Genomic DNA, 20,209 nt, shown 5'->3' on the forward strand with positions numbered 1-20,209 from the left:
AGGAATTTTGGGAAAGAAAATGGCCTAGGAAAGATCTGCATTCTTTCATGATCAGTCATTAAAATGTATCTGGGAGTATGTGTCTATTTTTAACTGGCAACAAGACTGAAATAGATTACTTAAATACAGGAGACTGACTTCCTGACCTCTGTGTTCATTATTTGTGATAATAGTGGAAACATTGAGTAGACTTTGTTCTGACACTGGAGTTTATTTTCCATACAAAGGTTAGAAAACAAATGAGCATGCTGCTAGTTTAAAGCCATACTTCAACAAATGTCCATAATTGTCCAAGAAAGCCACTGTGTTACGTAGTATGTGGGGTTGGGAACAAATGGGAGTGGCTTACAAAGACATATCACAGTCTCTCCTCAAAGGTTAAAAGGAATTTGTACATGAAGGTTCATAGCAGCTATTTGTGATTCCAGCCCAAATGGAAGGAATACAAATGTCCACAAACTGAAAATTGGTAACTATGTTACAATCATACAGTGGAATTCTACAAAATAATAAAAACCAAGGGATTCAGTAGGATGAACCTAACAAACATTTTGGGCACAGGAAGTCAGACACAAAAATTCAGGTTGTGTATTTAAGGTAAGAATGTGGTATATTTACTATATACAACTTATACCTAATGGGTTTTTTTTATTTACTGGGTATAAGGAAATAAAAGATTGAGAACAGGTACTAAAAGGAAAAATGGGATAAAACAGTTATGGGGTGCTGTAGTGCCACTCAATAGAAACATTTGTGAACATGTATATATACATATATATACATATATGTAAATTTTTCTAATAGCCACATTTTATTTTTATTTTATTTTTTCTTTTTGGTGAAACTGGGACTTGAATTCAGGGCTTCACACTTGCAAAGCAGGTGCTCTACATCTGTAATTCCAGCACTCAGGAGGATTGTGAGTTCCAGGTCAGCCTAGAGCTACATAGTAACATCTCAAAAAGAAAGGAAGAAGGGAGGGAGGGAAAAAAGGAAGGAAGGAAGGAAAAAAAAGGAAGGAAGGAAGGAAAAAAAGGAAGGAAGGAAGGAAGGAAAGAAAAAGAAAAGTTTGACTGGAGGTGTCACTCAGTGGGAAATGCCTAGCACATGCAAGGTTCTGTGTTTGATCCCCAACATCACAAAAAGAGGGGCAAGTTGGAGTTAAAATGGGGATCAAGTTCAAAATGCACTGGGTTTGTGAAGTTTCTATCATCTTAACTATCAGATCTGTACTAACAAATGATTTCAATTCTCCTAACTTCTCACTATGTCCTGGGGTGCAGCAGGACTTATTTAAGTAACCCTTCAATTGGGAAATAACTTGGGTCTCCTACCATTTTGAAGCATTTTAGCTAAACCCTTATAAAGGATAATTCAAATCCAGTAGGAACTTACATTCTCATCCTGTCCTAGTTGCCTGTGACTGAATGTTTTGTTTTAAATGGCATGTTCCCATTTCATTTAGCAGAATTTTCTGATAAGAAAAAACAGTGGAAAGTTCATGTTGCAGCTTTGGTTTCTGTGTGACTCTGTATTAGTCATCTGTTGCTGAGTAATGGATTACCTCAGTTTCACTGGTTTGAACTACAGTACCTATTCATCATTTGACAGATTTGGGTGGGTCAGGAACTTGAGGAGCTTACCTGGGTGGTTGTGACTAGTTCTCTCATGAGGTTATGATCAAGATGTCAGCCAGAGCTGCAGTCACCTGAAGTTTGACTAGAGCAGGAGGATCTGCTTTTAGTGTGGCTCCTTCACCTTGTTGTCAGTTCCTTGTTCCTCACCTTATGGGTCTCCTCAGGCTGTTATGTTATCTTCATGATAGGGCAGTTGACTTACTCCAAAGTGAGAAATTCAGGAAGTACCAAGGAGGTACTAATAAGCTGAAGTCCACCTAAAATGTACAGAATATATTTACTTATAATACAAATTTCTACTATTACGTAGCTGTAAGTGAGCCTAAAGGTTAGAATCTGTTTTTTAAGAAGAGTGACTAATAATTGTTTAAAACTATTATATTAGCTTTCCAAATAACTGTTTGCTTGTTTGTTTGTTTTTTTCTGGTACTTACATTTGAACTCAGGACCATGAATTTGCTGGGCAGGTTCTATGATACTTGAGCCATACCCAGAGCTTAAACCATTATATTACAAGTGACATTTAACCCAATTTTTGAAGCTTTTAAGAAAATTGTGATCACGTTATTTCAGTTATATAACCTGAGTATAGTATTACAATAGAATGTACAGATCCATTAAAAATTGCATAAAGCTTTCAGATTGGTTTTAGTTGCCTTAGGAAATTGAAGAGAAATAAAAGAAATGGAAGTAGGAGGGAGAGAAGAAGGAAGTGAGGAAGGGAGGGAGGAAAAAAGGGAGCAAGAAGGAAGGAAGGGAGGTTGGATGGTTGCTGACACTTAAAATGGTAAATATTTCCAAATCTGTTAGGTCAAAAAATAGGCTGCCAATCTGAAAAATGTGGTCTTACAAAAATGACACAGTTAATAAACACATTTGAATGTGTTTTTGTTGCTGTTATGCTGGGGGTACATTGTGACATTTACAAAAGTTCTCACAATATATCATAGAGGAATTCACGCCCCTCCATCATTCTCCTTTATCTCCCTCCCCCCATTCCTGGAGAAGTTTATTTTTTTTAAGTGGTAAGTTGATGGTTCTGTTTTTTTTTCTTTTTATTTATCATTTTTACATTTACTCACTTGTGTATAAATTGTTTGGGGCACCCCCCCACACTCCCCAGATTAGTTTAGTAGTTTAGACAGGTCTCGTTTTGTCCATTTACATACATGTGTACACAGTATTTGTACCATATTGACTCTCCTAAACCCTTTCCCTACATTCTCCCCTCTCCCAGTGTTACCAATCCTCCTAGGCAGGAGTACAGAGCTATGTATAGTTTGAAGTCAGGTATTGTCATACCTCCAACTTTGCTCTTTTTGCTCAGAATTGTCTTGGCTATTTGAGGTCTTTTGTGCTTCCAAATGAGTTCTAAGGTTGATTTTTTTCAATCTCTATGATGAACATCATTGGAATTTTGATGTGGATTTCACTAAACATATAGATTGCTTTTGGTAATATACCCATTTTCACAATATTGATTCTGCCAATCCATGATCATGGGAAATCGTTCCATCTTCTTCAATTTCTTCTTTAATTTCTTTCTTTAGTGGTTTATAGTGTTCATTGTAGAGGTCTTTCACGTCCTTTGTTAAGTTTATTCCTAGGTATTTTTTATGGACATGAAATTGTTTCATTATATTCTTTCCCAGTCTCTTCATTGTTAGTATATAGAAAGGCTACTGATTTTTGTGTATTGATTTTGTATCCTGCTACTTTGCTGAAGGTGTTTATGATGTCCAGGAGTTTTTTGGTGGAGTTCTTTGTATCTTTTAGGTTATAAGATCATGTTATCTGCAAATAGGGATAGTTTGAGTCCTTCCTTTCTTATTTGTATTCCTTTTATTGCTTCTTCCTGTCTTATTGCACTGGCTAGGAATCTAGGACTACGTTGAGTAAGAGTAGAGAGAGCGACACCCTTGTCTCATTCCTGACTTTAGGGAAAATGTTTTCAGTTTTTCTCCATTTAGTATGATGTTGGCTATAGGCTTGTCATATATAGCCTTTACTATTTTGAGGTACATTCATTCTATTTCTAGTTTCTTCAGAGTTTTTATCATGAAAAGATGTCAGATTTTTTCAACTGCTTTTTCTATATCTATTTAGATCATATTTTTTAAAGTCATTTTTCTTATATTTGGATGAATGCATGTTATTATTGATGAGGCAATTATTTATTATATTTGCAGTGGTGAAGTCTATGAAGATATATATTGGTAAAAATAACTGGTATAAACATTTCAAAACAGATAGCAAAGGATTTTAGTACACAGCACTTTCTGGAAACAAATGTATGGGAAAGAGTATAGAGAGATGAAGGCAAATGTATGACAGACAGAATTGCAGAAGTAATAACCCTATCAAGCCTCCTGCCCCAAGAATACTTTGTTGTAAAGAATTTGTTTTTATACTTTGTTAGAAGAATTGTAGAGATGTAAATGTTTCTTTAAAAAATCAGTAGGTTGGCCTGCTTCATAGTCAAGACTGAATCAGAGGCCATCCATGCAGGCAACTCACTCTCTATTCTCTTCTGTCTTTTTCCATGAGTATACTACTGCCTTGTCTTGATTTATAAGCAAAACCTACCCATATATAATTTTGTAATTCATCTAGAAATAATACAGAGAAGATTGTCGCTATTTTTGGTGAAGATAATAAATTTTGTTCAGTTCATTTCAATCTAAATAAAATGTGATTGTTCTTTTCAGTCAAATTTGTAATGAACATAACGATTTTGAAAGTTTTCTTTACCATACGTATGTGTACTGATTTAGCCAAGAGTCACTGATGGTCAAAATTTTCTAACTCAATATAGAATTGTTAATTTTATTTATGAATTAAAGAAAATTTAGAAAATTTATTCCTCAAAAAGTAGACTAGATTAAATGTATGAATTCTTTATATGTCTACTTTGTAGATAAAAATGGCTCACAAGTTTTGAGACAGTGGTTCTACTGGTAGAGCACCTGTCTAGCAAACTAGAGGACCCTAGAACAGCCCCAAAAAAGCTAAAAAATGGGTCCCAAGGTTGTCATAATTTGCATTTGAAAAGCTCAACTGTCAAATGACAGTTATAAAGTAAAAGTAATATTGTCACTGTCCATGTCAAGACTGCTAGAGTAAAAACAGTTTCTGAGAGGAGATTTCATGGTGCAACTATGAGGTTTTTGAGATTCTTGGTTCATTTATGTTGGATGACATTTAAAAGACTGACATTAAGCTATAAGTCATCAGTCATGGAAAAAAGTCTCTTGACAAGTAACTTAAGATAATAAGGGAGCTGCAATGATCAGAAAGTCATTCACTCTGCCAATAAACTAAAAGCAATTTGATTCTGTGGGGTACTATAGTAGCTATAGATTTTGTCTGCCCAACATCTTTGGGCCTCCTCTTCTGAATGGTGGGGTAACAGGGTCAACTGTCCTGGTTTGCCTTTGACTGTCACAGTTCTATGTAAGGGGAAACCCTCAGACCAGGAAAAAAGGATGAGTTGGTTACTTTAGGAGTGTGAGATATAAAGAGGTGAGAAGCTAACAAGCAAATTGCTCCTCTCTTCCTTGACCATAGGTGGAATATGAGATCAAGTTCTTATTAATCATTGCTTCCTGTCTGCCTGGTCGCAGGTGTTTGACTGAGAGATGGGTCTGAGTAAAACTAGTTTATAGTAGCACTTTTATCCTAAAAGTAATAAGAAAAATGAGATCTCTACAGTTTATACAACTGACCATGACCACCGTGATTGTTACGTTGTGGGAAAATCTTGTTCTATAAACGAGAGAGCCAAAGCCCTGATCATTTGACCCCTGGAAACAGTCACAAATGAAACTAGCTATGAACCTGGACTTCCAATTTACTAAGCTATATATTTCCTTCTTTGTTTAAGCTGATTTGAGGTTCTGTTGCTTGCAACCATAAGAAGCGTGATTGCTACCGCTTATCAACATGAAGATACATTTTTTAAAAACTTTAGCAACAGTAACCTAATAATGTTGTTCTGACCTACCTCTTGTTAGTATTTGGGCATCTCTACTTACTGATTATCCTATATGGCCCTTAAAGTAGTTTAAAAGTATGTCCATACACTTAAGTGTCTAAATTCTAGAGTTACTGTGACACAAGCAGCAAAAAGAAATGGCCTGATATGAGCTGTCAGGTCATACTTGTGTACTTCTGTACAAACTAAGCAAAGTCTTACAATGAAAATGGGAAACCTGTAATATTTATTTTTATGTATAAATTGACTGGGTCACAGACTGCCCAGATATTGAATAAGTAGATTTATTAGGGCAGATTGCCCTCTTCAAAGTGGGAGGGCCTCATTGAATCCACAGAGAGCCTGAAGAGAGCAAAAGGCTAAGCAAAAGGGAATTTGCTCTCTGCCTGAGGTCTTCTCTTGCCTTCAAATTTGGACTGGAGTTTACATCATTGGCTCTGCTTTTTGTTAGGCCTTTGTACTTGGAACTTACACCATCAGCTCTCAGGCCTTTCTCAAAGTTCATGTTAAAGCCTTTAACCCCTATGTGATGGAATTAGGATATGAGGTGTTTAGAAGGTGCTTATGTTTGCATGAAGTTATGATGGTGAGGACCTCTTGACAGGATTAGTGCCCTTATAAAAGAAAAATTCTGAGATGTCCTAAATGTCGTTACAAAGGCAAAAGGATGGAGGTGGGGAGGGATAAGGGAGAGTAATCAGTTAACTGCTATGGGCTGTAAACAACAAAAGATGGACGGTTGTACAGTCCTGAATATATGTTGAAGCCTTGACTCAAATCCTAGACAGTGGACCACCAAGTGCCCCTGTGTCCATCTTAGACATGAACTTTCTGGGCTATTAACTCCAACTAATCCAGCAGCATCAAGTACTTGATTGACCTCCTGTCCCAAAACTTTCCTCACTTTGTCTTACTCCACCCCTCTTATCTATAGCCAGTATTGGTTCAGTGTAAACAATATATTGTTTTACTTCCCCAATTTTTTGTTATTAAAAATGCTCTTGGGTGCTTGCTTCTTCAACACATGCACTAAAATTGGAATGATACAGAGATCAGCATGGCCCCTGAGCAAGGATGACATGCAAATTTGTGAAGCATTCCAGATTTTTTTAAGTATGATATATTTGATATATTGTAAGAACTTTTGTAAATTCCACAATGTACCCCCACAATAATAAAAAGAAAAAACAGTAAAAAAAAAAAAAAAAAAAAGCTCTTGGCTCTTAGGTCCAGCAAACATTTTTCCAGCTGCAATCTAGTCTGAATGCTGATAGTTGTGGAAATTGTCCCAGGATTTGGTCATTTTCAGGCTAACATTTGTAGTGGCTCAGTAAACCCCATTATTTCAGAGAATTTTTGGTCTTAAGAATTTTTGTTTGATGGCTTTTATAAGAAGAGACCATGGGGCTGGGGGAGTGGATTACATGTTAAAGTGCCTGTCTAGCAAGCTGGAGGCCCTGAGTTCAAACCCCAATACCACAAAACCAGCTAGCTAGTTATCAACTAGATAGATAGATGATAGATAGATAGATAGGTAGATAAAATTTCCACTTAACTTAAAAGAGAGAGAAAGCGCGCCAGGTGCCAGTTTTTCATGCCTGTAATCCAAGCTACTCAGGAGGCAGAGATCAGGAGGATTACAGTTTGAAGCCAGCCTGAGCAAATAGTTGGCAAGACCCTATCTCAAAAATACCCAACACAAAATTGGACTGGTAGAGTAGCTCAAGTAGAATAGTGCTTGTCTAGCATGTGGGAGGCCCTGAGTTCAAACCCCAGTACTGCCAGAGAGAGAAGAGACCAGAGAGTGTTCTCCTACCCCCTTCACTCTTTGTGAGAGGTCACAGTAAGAAAGTTGCTGTTTACAGAAAAAGACCTTCATCATAACTTGACCATGCTGGTACTCTAATCTTGAACCTCCCAACCTCCATAACTGAGAAAAACCTATTGTTTAAGCCTGTGGTATTTTTTTATAGCAGCACAACTAAGACACCTTTCACCTATTCTGCATTTTGCAACCAGTAAAATTTTCCATTCAAGATCTGATCCTAGCTGGAGGCATGGCTCAAGTGGTAGAACTCTTACTTAGCTTGTGTGAGGCCCTGAGTTCAAACCCCAGTACTGAAAAAAAAAAGCTGATATTACCTCTTTACTCAAAAATCTGTTGCTACCTGGGGAGTGGCTTAAGTGGTAGAGCACCTGCCTAGCAATAGTGAAGCCCTGAGTTCAAGCCCTAGTACCACCAAAAAAAAAAACCCAAACAAAGAAAGACCTGTGGCCAAAAGGCAGGTTATCAAACTATGGCCTAGCTTCTATGGGCTCTCCATCACTCATCTGCTTTTCATCCCTAATTACAGAGAAATAACTGATGTTTTTTGAAGAACTCAAAGCCTTCTTACTTCCTTAGAATACAGTGTGTCCCACTGGCCTTAGGAATTGCTCTGCACCATTCTAAAAGTTTTCAGGTCTTAGTAGCCCATTTTTCTTTAATACCAAAGTCTTTAAAAAAATAAAAAGGAAAGAGTAGAAGAAATTGAATGCACATTGGAAGAGGAAACTAGCCAGCAATTTTACTAAGTGCACAGAGCAACTTAGATTTGGGTCAATGTAACGTGAGTGGGTGAATGGCTACTCAGACAGCTGTGACACAGAGCAGTTTAGATGAACTCATTTCAGACTCCTTGTTTCATTATTAAGGTTTACAGAGAAGACTCAGATATGGTCAGTAACTTGGCTTCTGCCATCATAAATTGCTATTGGAATAATAATAAAGAGAGGAGAATACTTTAGGAATTTAATGTATAGCTTCTGGTTCGTTGTCTCTTCCTTGGTTTTGTTCATTCGGATTTTTTTGTTTGTGTTTTTGTTTTGTGTTTTTGAGACAGGATCTTGTCATGTAACCCAAGTCCTTGAACTCAAGATCCTCCTGTCTCTCCCTCCTGATTTCTGCGATTACACACAAGCCACCACACCCAGTTTGTTTTATGTTTTTACATGACTAACTTCTTCGATATTTTGATTGTATGCTATTTTGTAAAAGCACCTCATAAAGATATGACATACTTTTAGCTTCTTTGGTATAATCAGTTATCAGATGGATGTAGTCAAGGTTAGCTCAAGTATTCATATTCCATGCTTTGGGGAGAAGGAAACTCAGGGCCTTGGCCAACTCCGCTGTGTTTTCCCTGTGGAGCTATGGTCTCTTGGTCCTTGGGCTACCTCCACTAAATTTTTGTTCTCCATTCAGCAGTTTGATCTCTACCCTGTCTGCAGTCCATTCCTTAGTTTTCATACCAAAAACGGCTCCTATTTACCTGAGGTTTTGAGTAGGTGGCAAGCCATGAGGAAAGGTTAGGGAGGTCAAGCCACATAAGCATCTAACAGTAAACATCACACTCTTGTTTGCAGTAGTCTTTTGGCTGCACCCCTCATTCCTATGCTCACTCCTCTCTCCTTGGTGCTCGCCCTCTTGAAACAGAAAAAACAAATTATTTCCATTTCCTTTTGGAGAGCAGAGAAACCTACCCAGGCCCCTACTTCCCAAAGCAGCCCTAAGCCTTCATCTAGGACTTTTATTCCTTTTTTTTTTTTTTTAGATATCTTTTAATTCTCTGTCATTTTAAGAATAAAGTTTTTATTGTTGTGTATAATACAATGCAAAGCAACAGGACAGAGATTAGCAAGCATAAAGAAAAAAAAAAACAGACTAAATATCAAGGATCAAACAGAGCATCTTGCTCAGAAAGAAGCCTTCAAAGACTGTTAAGAAGTCTTTGCCCGGTGCAGTTGTGCACCTGTTCCTTTCCCCACAGTCTAACTAGCCTACCCTGGGAGCATTCCTTAATAAATCACTTTCACTTGAAACTTTGACTCAGAGTCTGCTTCTGTGAGAACCCAATATAAGATATTTCATTTTGTTGGATAGACAACCTGGGAATTCATTCTTTCATATATATACATTGAACACATTTTATATGTGTTGGGTCTATCAAAATACCCTTATGATTATGTGTTTGGTGTAGTCAATAACCTCGTCAAAAGTACAAAATAATTAGTTAGATAAGACATGGTAAATCCTAGCACAATATGAAGCTACATGTTCCTTATTCATGCAAAAATGTTGAATATCGTCTGGGTACATGTAATAGAATCTCAAAGATATGGGGAAGGAGTGCTCACAACTCCATGATTAGGAAGTGGGTCTTATATGTTGGGTATTAGATGGCAGACAAGATTTCCAAACAAAAAATTGGAAGTGGGAGGCATGTGAACTTGGGAAGAAACTGCAGGTAGTTGAGCATGTGGTATTGAGAAAATAAAGGAAACCATAGTGATAAATGGGTTCTTTAGGGATCTCCTTTCTCTTGAAAGATGGAATCCCTGCCATATAACTTCATCCTTATCCTCCACTCTCATAGCCCACGGGCATATGATAGGATTCAATCCAATGGGTCATTTTGTTTTTGAAAAATGGGTACAAATATTAGGATTCAGGTATGCAAAAAACATTACATTTTAGCATTTTTTATATAATTACTCTTGTAAACTTCCGTTCTACTGGGGTGATGGAAATTGAATCTTGGTCAAATTGTGTGTTCATCTACTCACTTCTTTTCTCTCAAGTTGTATCTAAATTCCAGGGAATTTAGCAGGACCTCTGATCCTAGCCATCATCTGGACATCACATACCTAGGGCAGATGGCTACTGAATTACCCTCATTCCTATAATCAAAATGCCTTTAGGTCCCACTGTCTTTGCTGTTCCTATGCCACACTGGAGCATAGAATAAAATAAAGTAAATATAGGATAAAATAAAGAACATAGATATCACTGCTAATCCTCTATGATAACTATGATTGACCTTTTATTCTTTTGTTGGATTGGCTGAAGTTTTTATTATTAACTGCTGTTTCTGATAATGACTGGTATCCTAGTATAGAATTGGTGTGAGGCAAGTGAGAAGTATAGAGCCCAAAGCCCAGGAGGCCCTCACATCCGGGGCTTGGGAGAACACTTATAGGACCCCATGTTCTATCCAAAGTGGGCAAAATGTGGGTCTCCTCTTTAAACCATGAGCACTTCCTTTCTTATCTCATTTTTAGTTATAAGACAGGAGATGGCACTTACATCATTCAGTTTCTTCCTCAATATTTCTATATCCTGAGGCCTTTCCCTAGCTTTTGAAACCAGCAGGAAGAGGTATTCTGTTTTCTTTTTCCTGTCTTTATGGCATGAAATGGAGGGTAGAAGTGGGGAGAAGCCATAGAAAGAAACAGGGTGGGAAATAGAAGGAGGCAGGTGGCGTGCCTATAGCACCAAGTCCTCAGCCTCAGATCCTGTAAGTGCTCTTCTCCAGAGCCCTGAACATGAGGACTCCCAAGCCTTGTACCCTATATACCCTGCTTGCCTTGCCCTAATTGCAAAGAAATACCATTGCCAAAACAGCAGTTAATAAGAAAAATCTTTAGCCTTTCTAACAGACAAAAGAATACAAGAGCTGGAGGCTCATGCCTGTAATCCTAGCTGCTCAGGGGGCAGAGATCAGGAGGATTAAGGTTTGAAGCCAGCCCAGGCAACTAGTTCATGAGACCCTATCTTGAAAATATCCAACAACAACAACAAAAAAAGGCAGATAGAGTGGCTCAAGTAGTAGAGTGCCTGTCTAGCAAATGTGAATCCTTGAGTTCAAACCCCAGTTTTGCAAAAAAAAAAAAAGGAGAAAGCGCGAATAAAAAGAAGAAAGGACAACAACAGTGGTTATCTTTTCTAACAATTTCTTTTTTTACTGAAGTCCTAAACTCATTTAACAATTTCTTACAATAAGCATGTAATAATTTTCTAATAAAAATTATTGTGGAGCTGGTAGAGTGGCTCAAGTACTAGAGTGCCTATGTAGCAAGCATGAGGCATGAGGTCCTGAGTTTCACCCCAGTACCAAAAAATAACCAATTACTGTGATAAAATATTGACAAGTAGGGAAACTAGGTGAAGTGCATGTGAGAATTCTTTGTATTATTTTTGTATTTTTCTGCAAATTTGAAATGATTTCAAGTTTAAAAAGTTTTCCGCTAATGAAAAATCAAAACCTTGATAATTTTTTTTTTTTACTGGTACTGGAGTTTGAACTCAGAGCCTTTTGTTTGCTATGCAGGTACTCTGCCACTTGAGCCATACCCCCAGCCCTCTCTGCTTTTAATTATTTTTGTAATAGGGTCTCATATTTCTGCCCAGGCCCACCTGACCATAATTATATTTATTCTTCTCTGCTCATAGCTGTGACAATAATCTTGTGTCACCACACCCAGCTTTAATAGTTAAGATGGCTTCTTGCTGACTTTTTGCTCAAGCTGGCCTCAAATCTTGATCCTCCAGATCTCCACCTCCCAAGCAGCTTAGATTACAGATGTGAACCACTGCACCTGACCTAAAACTTTTAAAAAAATATAAAATTTCTGTGGTCACAAATATGTTGGAGACTAGTCAGAAATATTTATAAGCCTCATAGTTCAACATAGTTTCACAAACTTTCTGCAAATATAGGTTACCTGGTGGGTGTTCACATATGTGTCCACTAACTTAGCAAACTTTATTAAAAGATTCATTTTTTTACACCCTTTCCCATTTTGTTATTTTTTAAATGAATATTACAATGACATATAGTTTGAGCTGAAGATCAGGTTCTATATTTAGTAGGTTTTTTTTTTTTTTTTTGGTCTTACTTTCCAGTGTTATATCTGCTAATATGGATGAGTTTGTTATTTGTTCCAGATCACTGGGACTGGCAGTATGTTTTGAGTACCACCATCTACTACTCCTTGGTATTATAATTAAACTCCTAGATGTTATGAGTCCTGAGATTACTAAGCAATTTCTTATTAACACTGTTTCCAGCACACTGTGAAGTCAATGATGAACTTATAACCCAAACTAAAAAGGTAAGTATTTCAACTTGGAGACAAACTATGCTCTTTGGTTATATTTTGCTCTGAATTTCTTTTTGTTTAGGTATAATGTTTACATGTGGTTTATAAATACACCCCACCTTAAGCAATCCATTTATGTCTGTGATGGGTACAGAAAATTACCCATTGCTAAGAAAGGGTTGAACTCTCAGAAACTTAACATCTCAATGTGATCTTGAAAGATTATATCCTTCATTTTAAAAATTGTAATATGTTTGCTGTGTGAAAGCTAGTGAAGATTGTAAATATATCACTGAGGTGTGCCACTTGGGCAAGCCCTTGAAAACTGGCATTATGAATGACATAGCAATATTTGCAGGCTGTCCTTCATTTAATAGATTGCTGTGAGCACTTCTCCCCTCAACAAGGAAAGATGCTTCAGGGGAGAAACTCAGAATATCTGCTGCCCTTTATCTCTCCTCCCTTATTTGTTTGTTTGTTTGTTTGTTTATTTTGGCAGTACTGGGGCTTGAACTCAGTGCCTTCACCTTGAGCCACTCTGCCAGCCTTTTTCTGATGGCTGTTTTCCAGATGGAGTCTCGCAAACTATTTGCCTAGGCTGACTCCTGATCTCTGCCTCCCGAATAGCTAGGATTACAAATGTGAGCCACACCTGGCCCTTCCTCCCTTTTAAATGGACCTTTTTTCCTCCGGCTTTATTGAAGTATAATTGACAAATACAAATTATATATATTTATACACAAATGTTTGATATTTGTATACATTGTAAAACAATGACCACAATCAAATTGACTCATCTATCAGGTTACATAATTGGGTTTTTTTGTTTTATTGGGGTGTGTGTATGTGTGATAAGAACATTTAGGATCTACTTTCCTAGGGAATTTCAGTTATACAGTAGGGTATTATTAAGTATAGTCATACTGTACAATTAATCTCCAAAACTTATTCATCTTGTCTTACTGAACCTTGCAAATGACAGGATTTCCTTCTTTTTACATGCTGAATAAATAATCATATTTACACATAATATAAATGTATATTATATGTAATCTACATTTAGGTTCACAGCAATATATATAATATTACATTGTGGCATGTGTCACTTTTTTTTATTCAGGCATCAATCAATGGACTCTGAAGTCATCAACCAATGGGCTCTGATATAGATAGCCACTATATCTTGACTATTGTGAAGCCAATATACAATGCTGCAATGAGTACAAGAATGCAGGTTCTCTTCAAGATGTTGATGCTAATTCTTTTGGATATACATCCAGAAGTGGCATTGCTGGATCATATATAGTTCCATTTTTATTTATTTATTTATTTTTGTTTATTTAGTTAGTTTTTTTGGTGGTACTGGGACTTGAACTCAGGGCCTCACATTTGCTAGGTAGGTGCTCTACCACTTGAGCCACTCCACCAATCCTTTTTCGTGTTGAATATTTTCAAGATAGAGTCTCATGAACTATTTGCCTGGCCTGGCCTGGCCTGGCCTGATCTCTACCTCTTGAGTAGCTAGAAGCACAGACATGAGCCACTGGCATCCAGCTTGTTTTTAATGTTTTGAGGAACTGCCATACTGGTTTTCATAATGGTTGCCCTAATTTACATTACCATTAATGTAAATTAATAAATTAATGGTCCAGAATGGCCTTAGACCATGATCTTTTTACCTCCGCCACCTAAGTAGCTGGGAATGTAGGCATATGCTCCCAAGAATTCCCCTTTCTACACATTCTCATCAAGACTTAATTTGCACATTTCAATAATAGCCATCCTAAGATGTCAGATAATCGTTCCTTGTAGTTTTGATTTGCATTTCCCTATTGATGTTGAGATATCTTTTCATATATTTATTAGCTATTTATATGTCTTCTACTGAGAAATGTCTATTCTGAACCTCTTTACCCACTTAAAAAATATTTTTAAAGGGGTTTCACTATTGTTGCCCAGGCTGGCCTCAAACCCCTGAGCTCAAGTGATCCTCCCACATCAGTTTCCTGGGTAGCTGAGAATGCAGGTATGCACCAATGTGACTGCCTTCTTTACCCATTATTTATGTATTTATTTATTTTCACATTACAAATAGGATTTTGTCACTATTAAAAACCTGAATTTTCAACAGATTCTTGGATTGGTTCATATCCATCAGCTTCACCTATAGCTTTTCCAGAACATTATTGAATGAAAATCAAATAAGCTGTGTCTGAAAAAAATGCAACATGTAAGGGAGCATGAAGAAAAGTTGTTGTTTGTTTGTTTTTTCTTTTAGGTAAGATGTCTATAGAAATTTTATTTAGCAAAGCAGAAAACAAAGCACATCCTGATAAGCTGGAGATGTGGGCACATGAGAAATGCTCAGAAAAGATTTTTAAGAATTAAATTGTATAGCATGGATTTTAGGCAAAAGTGATACACTGAAGCTGTGAGTGCCTTAGTATCTTAGTCACCCCCATACCTATTGTTTCTCCCACTGGCATAAATACAACCTATGAAATTGAACCAAGGATTTATGGATCCACATGACCTCTCTTATCAAGCTTCTCAATGTTACTATATAGAGAAAACCTAGAAATGGAGATAGAGCTTTATATTCTCACAGATTCTGAGCATTGACTTTGATATGAACATAAGAGTATTCAACTACTCTGGCTGTATCCCTAGCCTCCAAAGGAAATAGGAGACCCTACTATTCCATTCAACTATAATTAATACATTGAAGAAGTTGGCACCCTCATAATACAATCACTAGCTGGGGTTCAAGCCTTCAACAAATGAGTTTTTTTATTTTTTTCTTTTTTTGAGATACTTTATACTCAAACCATAATACTCTACTCCTGGCTCCTAAATGGCTCGTATCCAATTCATAATGTAAAATACATTCAGTTCACCACTAAGAGTCCCAAAAGTCTCAACAGATGCAGCATTTCTCAATGCTGAAACTTTTTGCTGCAAAAAAACCTCAAGGCAAATTCATAGCTGTGAGCCCATGAAAATCAAAAAGAAAATTACATACTTCCAATATGGTGGGTACACATTCCATTTCCAAAAGAAAACAATAGAAAAATAACAAGGGGGAACGAGATCAAAGCCCAGCAGGGAAAACATTAAATCCTATAGCTCCATGTCCAATATCTGGGGTACAGGTAGCATAATGTGAGCTCCAAAGGGCTTAGCAGCTCTGCTGCTGTGTCCTTGGCTAGCTGCAGCCCACATGGCCTCTCTCCTAGGCTGGCTGGACTCATTGCATGTGACTTTCCTCTATGGACATCCACATTCCTGGCATCTCCAACTTCCTGGGGAAGCCATTGCAGCTTAGATTTCACCTTCACAGCTTCACACGTAACCCTCTCAGGACTACCTGTAGGGATTCTGACCTTGTCACACATTGCCTGGTTTGTCAGACCTTCTTTGAAATCTGAGTGGAAGTTTCCATGACCCCACAACTCTTGCATTCTGCATGCCTGCAAAGCCAGAATCACATGAACCACATCAGTGTCTGCTGCCAGCTCCAGTGGTAGCCAGCCCCCTAGAACCATGTCTGCAGTGACTCTTTGTTATGGAAGGATAGTCTAAGAAGACCCTGGTTGAAAAGATCTCGGGTTCTTATGTTACGGGAAAAATAGCATTGATAAATAACCCATTTCTTTTATCTGGCAGGAGAATTCAAGTACAATGCAAAGATTACAGTAAAAGTAATAGTAAAGTTTATTAGGAAAGGAATACACTTTCAACAGACTGAAAGTGGGTTGCCTCTAGAGTGATAACAAGTCCAGTTTAAAGTTGGAATATTTATTGAAGAAGTTTTAGCTTTGGGTCCTTTTGGTCCCTGGGATGATTTCCTGGGTTTGGGTCAATGTTTTGTTAATTGAGAGAGATTACCTGTGTAAACTACCAGTCCCTGTTCTAATTAATAGAAAGTTTTTGTTTGAAATTTCTAAAAAGAAAAATGAAAAAAAAAAAAATTTCTAACCTTTGCTCTATCCAGCTTTTAGTTCTGAGTCTTTGTTTTGTTAAATTTACCTGTGTAAACTCCCAGTGCCAGGCCAGCTGAAGTTTAAATGTGAATTTCTCTTGGGTAGAGAGAGGATTAAGCTTTAAGTTAGTGACTGACTTTAAGGCATCCTGTGATTACCCCTAGGCTCTGACTACTTGATCTTAATGGAGATTAGTGGAGTTGGGAAGTTGAATTTCAATGATTTTTCCTTTCTTCCTCTGTGGCCACAGCTTATGTCTAGCTGCTACCTATCACTTGTGTCTCTCAAATAGAGAACTGGCCAAATGTCATGCCCATATCTTTGTTCAAAGGACAATTTATAAGTTGTAAGGGCAAATAGTAGGAAAAATCTGGTGGTCTTTGCAAGAGAGGCTAGGGTGACTGACAGGTTTGATTGACAAGGTAAGATAGGGTGTTCTGTGCATGCTTTTATGCAAATTACCAAGTCTTTAATAGTATGTATGAGATACAACCAATATTCATAAGATCTTAAGTAGAGTGCTTTACCTGAGAGATCAAATTGAGGTCAGATTCCCCTTTACTGGACATGAGCCATTTTTGATCTGAACTAACCAAGAGACTCTTGCCTTTTCAAGAACTCACATCTGCAAAGAAATTTACAACTGAAAAGAAATTTACAACTGAGGGGATGTCCTGAGGTTGGAAAGGAGGAATTCAGCATGGGATGACCTTTTGCTAAGGAGGGTAGGGTCCTATGGCAGATTTCTTTCCCTGTTACTAGCCTGCCTCATTTTAAGTGCCTGGGCTGTTGAATTTGGGGGAAAACACTTCCCTAACAAAGTGTGAGCAAGAAGCACCAATGCTGTCTTCTCAAAGCGAACTCTTCCAAATGAGGTAAACCCCTTACCTTGAGATGGGTGGGGTTTGGCCAATTACTGAGACTTCAAGGCATCTTTCCTCTAGTCCTGAAGCAAAGTAATTATCTTCTCTCACTGTAAATCAGGGCAGTACCCAAATCATGATCTGAATGTTGTGCTGCCTTGCTCTTTCCTCTGCAGATTAATTAGCATATCATCTTTAAATTAGCTTCCCAGAGAGTCTCTGGGAGATTGAGAGTGTTGGAATTGATAACCCTCCAGTGCCAAAAACAGACACACAAGAGACAGACAATCTTGACAGGGCAATTTCTCTTGATAAGAGGGTGCAAGCATGTGCTCACTCCTGCTAAGCAAACACGCAAGCACAAAATGGCCGACAGTTGCTCCTCCTTATATCCCTGATGCAGTTGTACCTGCCCCTCACCTGGGATTTGTCCAGGTCAAAGGTTCACAGTCTTTCCTGATTGTCTAAAAGGCTTGGGGGATGGGTTAGGGCATGCAGTTGGGCGGGCAATGGAGTTGTACAGGAATCCGGGAGAAGAAGAAAGGACCCTTTAAACATGCAAGTCACCTAAGATGGTGACATGAGGAATTTTTAAGTAATCTAAGAGGGTAACAAATACTTTGATAGACAAGATCATTTTTCTTATAATTTCCCCCTCTTTTAATTTAAATTCTTTTCTTCAAACTCATTTAGGAGCTGTTGGTTCTCATGTTCCTGGGTTTCTAATAGAAACAAGTTATTTTGGTAGGGCGGGGGTGAATGTTTGGTGAGGGCTGTTTCAATTAACTGCTGTATTAGTCCTTGGACACAAGGAATTATGCAGCATCCTGCTAAAATTAAAACTATAGCCACTACGATCAAGGAGGTTAAGATTGAGGTCATCCAGCCCTTCCATCTCCCAACACAATTTCCATTAAGTCAGTGAAGGGATCATTTATATCTGAGTTTTCAGCTAGCTTGTTAGATAGGGAAGTTAATCCCTGTTGGGCCTGTTAGGAATGGGAATCCTATTCCCCCGAGAGACAGAGAGCCAGGCGTGAATGCAATCAACAAAGCAGAGTTTATTGGGCTGGCTAGCCAGGGTCGAGCTCCCAGACGGACACGCAGGACCGGTTAGGAAAACACGACCCTGAGCCTCTTTAGGGGAAATCTTATATAGACCACTACCTGCCGTTACAGCAAAAGCCCGCGCAGCACTTAACCAATGATTTTGTAACACAGAGTAAAAGGTCAGCAGTTGTGCGCGTATTTTCGTTATCAACATTGAGCAAGCAGGCAGGGCACATCTTGCACGTACATCCCGTCACCTTTTGCAACCTTCTCACATTCCTCACATTCTATATCCCTGAGCCGAGCCCTGCTGCCCTGCTTATCTTATCTACACGGGGCATCTGGTACCGGTTTCTCCAACAGGGGGGTGGGGTCCGTTGAGACATCTCATTCCTTCTTATCCCTTTCATTCCCCCCTTTTCTTATGGCCTAAATTGAGGAATCATTCTCAAGGGGATGAAGAGCCTGATATTGTTGGCAGAGGACCAGAAGTTGGATAGTATTAATTCGACCTTTGACAAAAGTCATAAGTCAGTTTAGAATCCAGGGTCCTATGGTAACAAGTAATAGGAAGATTATTATTGGCCCTGCCAGTGCAGATAAAAGGGTAGCTAACCATGGGGACTGGTTAAACCAAGACTCGAACCAGCTTTCCCCAGCCTCTTTTTCTCGTTTTCTTTGTTCCAGGCTCTTTCGAAGTTTAGACATGGAGTCACGAACAACTCCGGTATGGTCAGCGTAAAAACAACATTCTTCCCCTAGAGCAACACATAGTCCCCCCTTTTGGAGGAACAACAAGTCCAGACCTCGTCGGTTTTGAAGTACTACCTCAGACAGGGAAGTGAGGGATTTTTCTAGGTGGCTAATGGAGGTTTCTATTCTCTCTATATCTTCGTCTATGGCTGCGCACAGCGAAGACATCCCTTTCTGCTGGGTGGCCAAAGAAGCTATGCCGGTTCCTGCTCCCGCTAACCCTAGGCTGAGTAGGGTAGCAATAGTTACTGTAGAAATAGGTTCTCTCTTTTTCCTTTTTTCAACTATTTTTGTATTCCAGTATGAATATAGACTCTCTTCCGAATGATAGAGGATGCGGGGCAGCACAGCCACTATAACACAGAATTCTTTAGAGCTGTTAAACACCTTAGTTGATAGGCATGGGGTGAGTCCGGACCGCGAGCATAGCCACCACCCATTGTCCTTTGGAATTACCCATTTAATAGCATTTTCCCAGGTAGAACTGGCGTTAATAACAGTACATAAGTCTCGTCTATTCTTTGGCACTTTTCCTAAGCAGGTTCCTTGGCCGCTTACCTTTTGTATGGTCAGACCTCTCTTACGATCTCCCCAGGAACACTGAGTGGGGTTTTCCTCAGATGAGGTATTGTGAGTGGTGTTTAGCCCTATTGCCTCATAGAATGGGGGCCTCACATCATAACATAACCAACAGGAGTTAGTCATGTTAGGGTTGGTGTGGTTTAACATCAGGAAGGCAGCGCCCACTAGGTCCCAGAGGGGGTCTTTAGATCCGGTCATGAGACTGGGCCTCACCAGGGGAGGGCTGGTTCCTGATGGTCTTGGAGTTGTAACATTAGCCCGGGCTATGGTTGAGGGAAGGTGGTGAGTTGCGGAAGGTCGGGGAGGTGGCTTTACATAGGGTGGCCTAAGTACCTTATTAGGGCCTACTGCTGTGGACGGTGGCCCCGTGGGCTCAGTTTTCAATCTGACTACTATGGTCGAGCCAGAGTGTCCACCATATTTATA

General features: G+C 38.7%; 1 non-coding gene across 1 annotated transcript; it reads left to right on the forward strand.

The window, feature by feature from the left end:
* Positions 1 to 6,636: 6,636 nt before the first annotated feature.
* On the forward strand, positions 6,637 to 6,740 carry LOC141423586 (U6 spliceosomal RNA). Its single transcript, XR_012448431.1, has one exon. It is a non-coding gene; the product is annotated as a U6 spliceosomal RNA (small nuclear RNA).
* Positions 6,741 to 20,209: the final 13,469 nt, after the last annotated feature.

The sequence above is a fragment of the Castor canadensis genome, chromosome 5 (genome assembly GCF_047511655.1).
Source record: "Castor canadensis chromosome 5, mCasCan1.hap1v2, whole genome shotgun sequence".
Classification (NCBI taxonomy): Eukaryota; Metazoa; Chordata; class Mammalia; order Rodentia; family Castoridae; genus Castor; species Castor canadensis.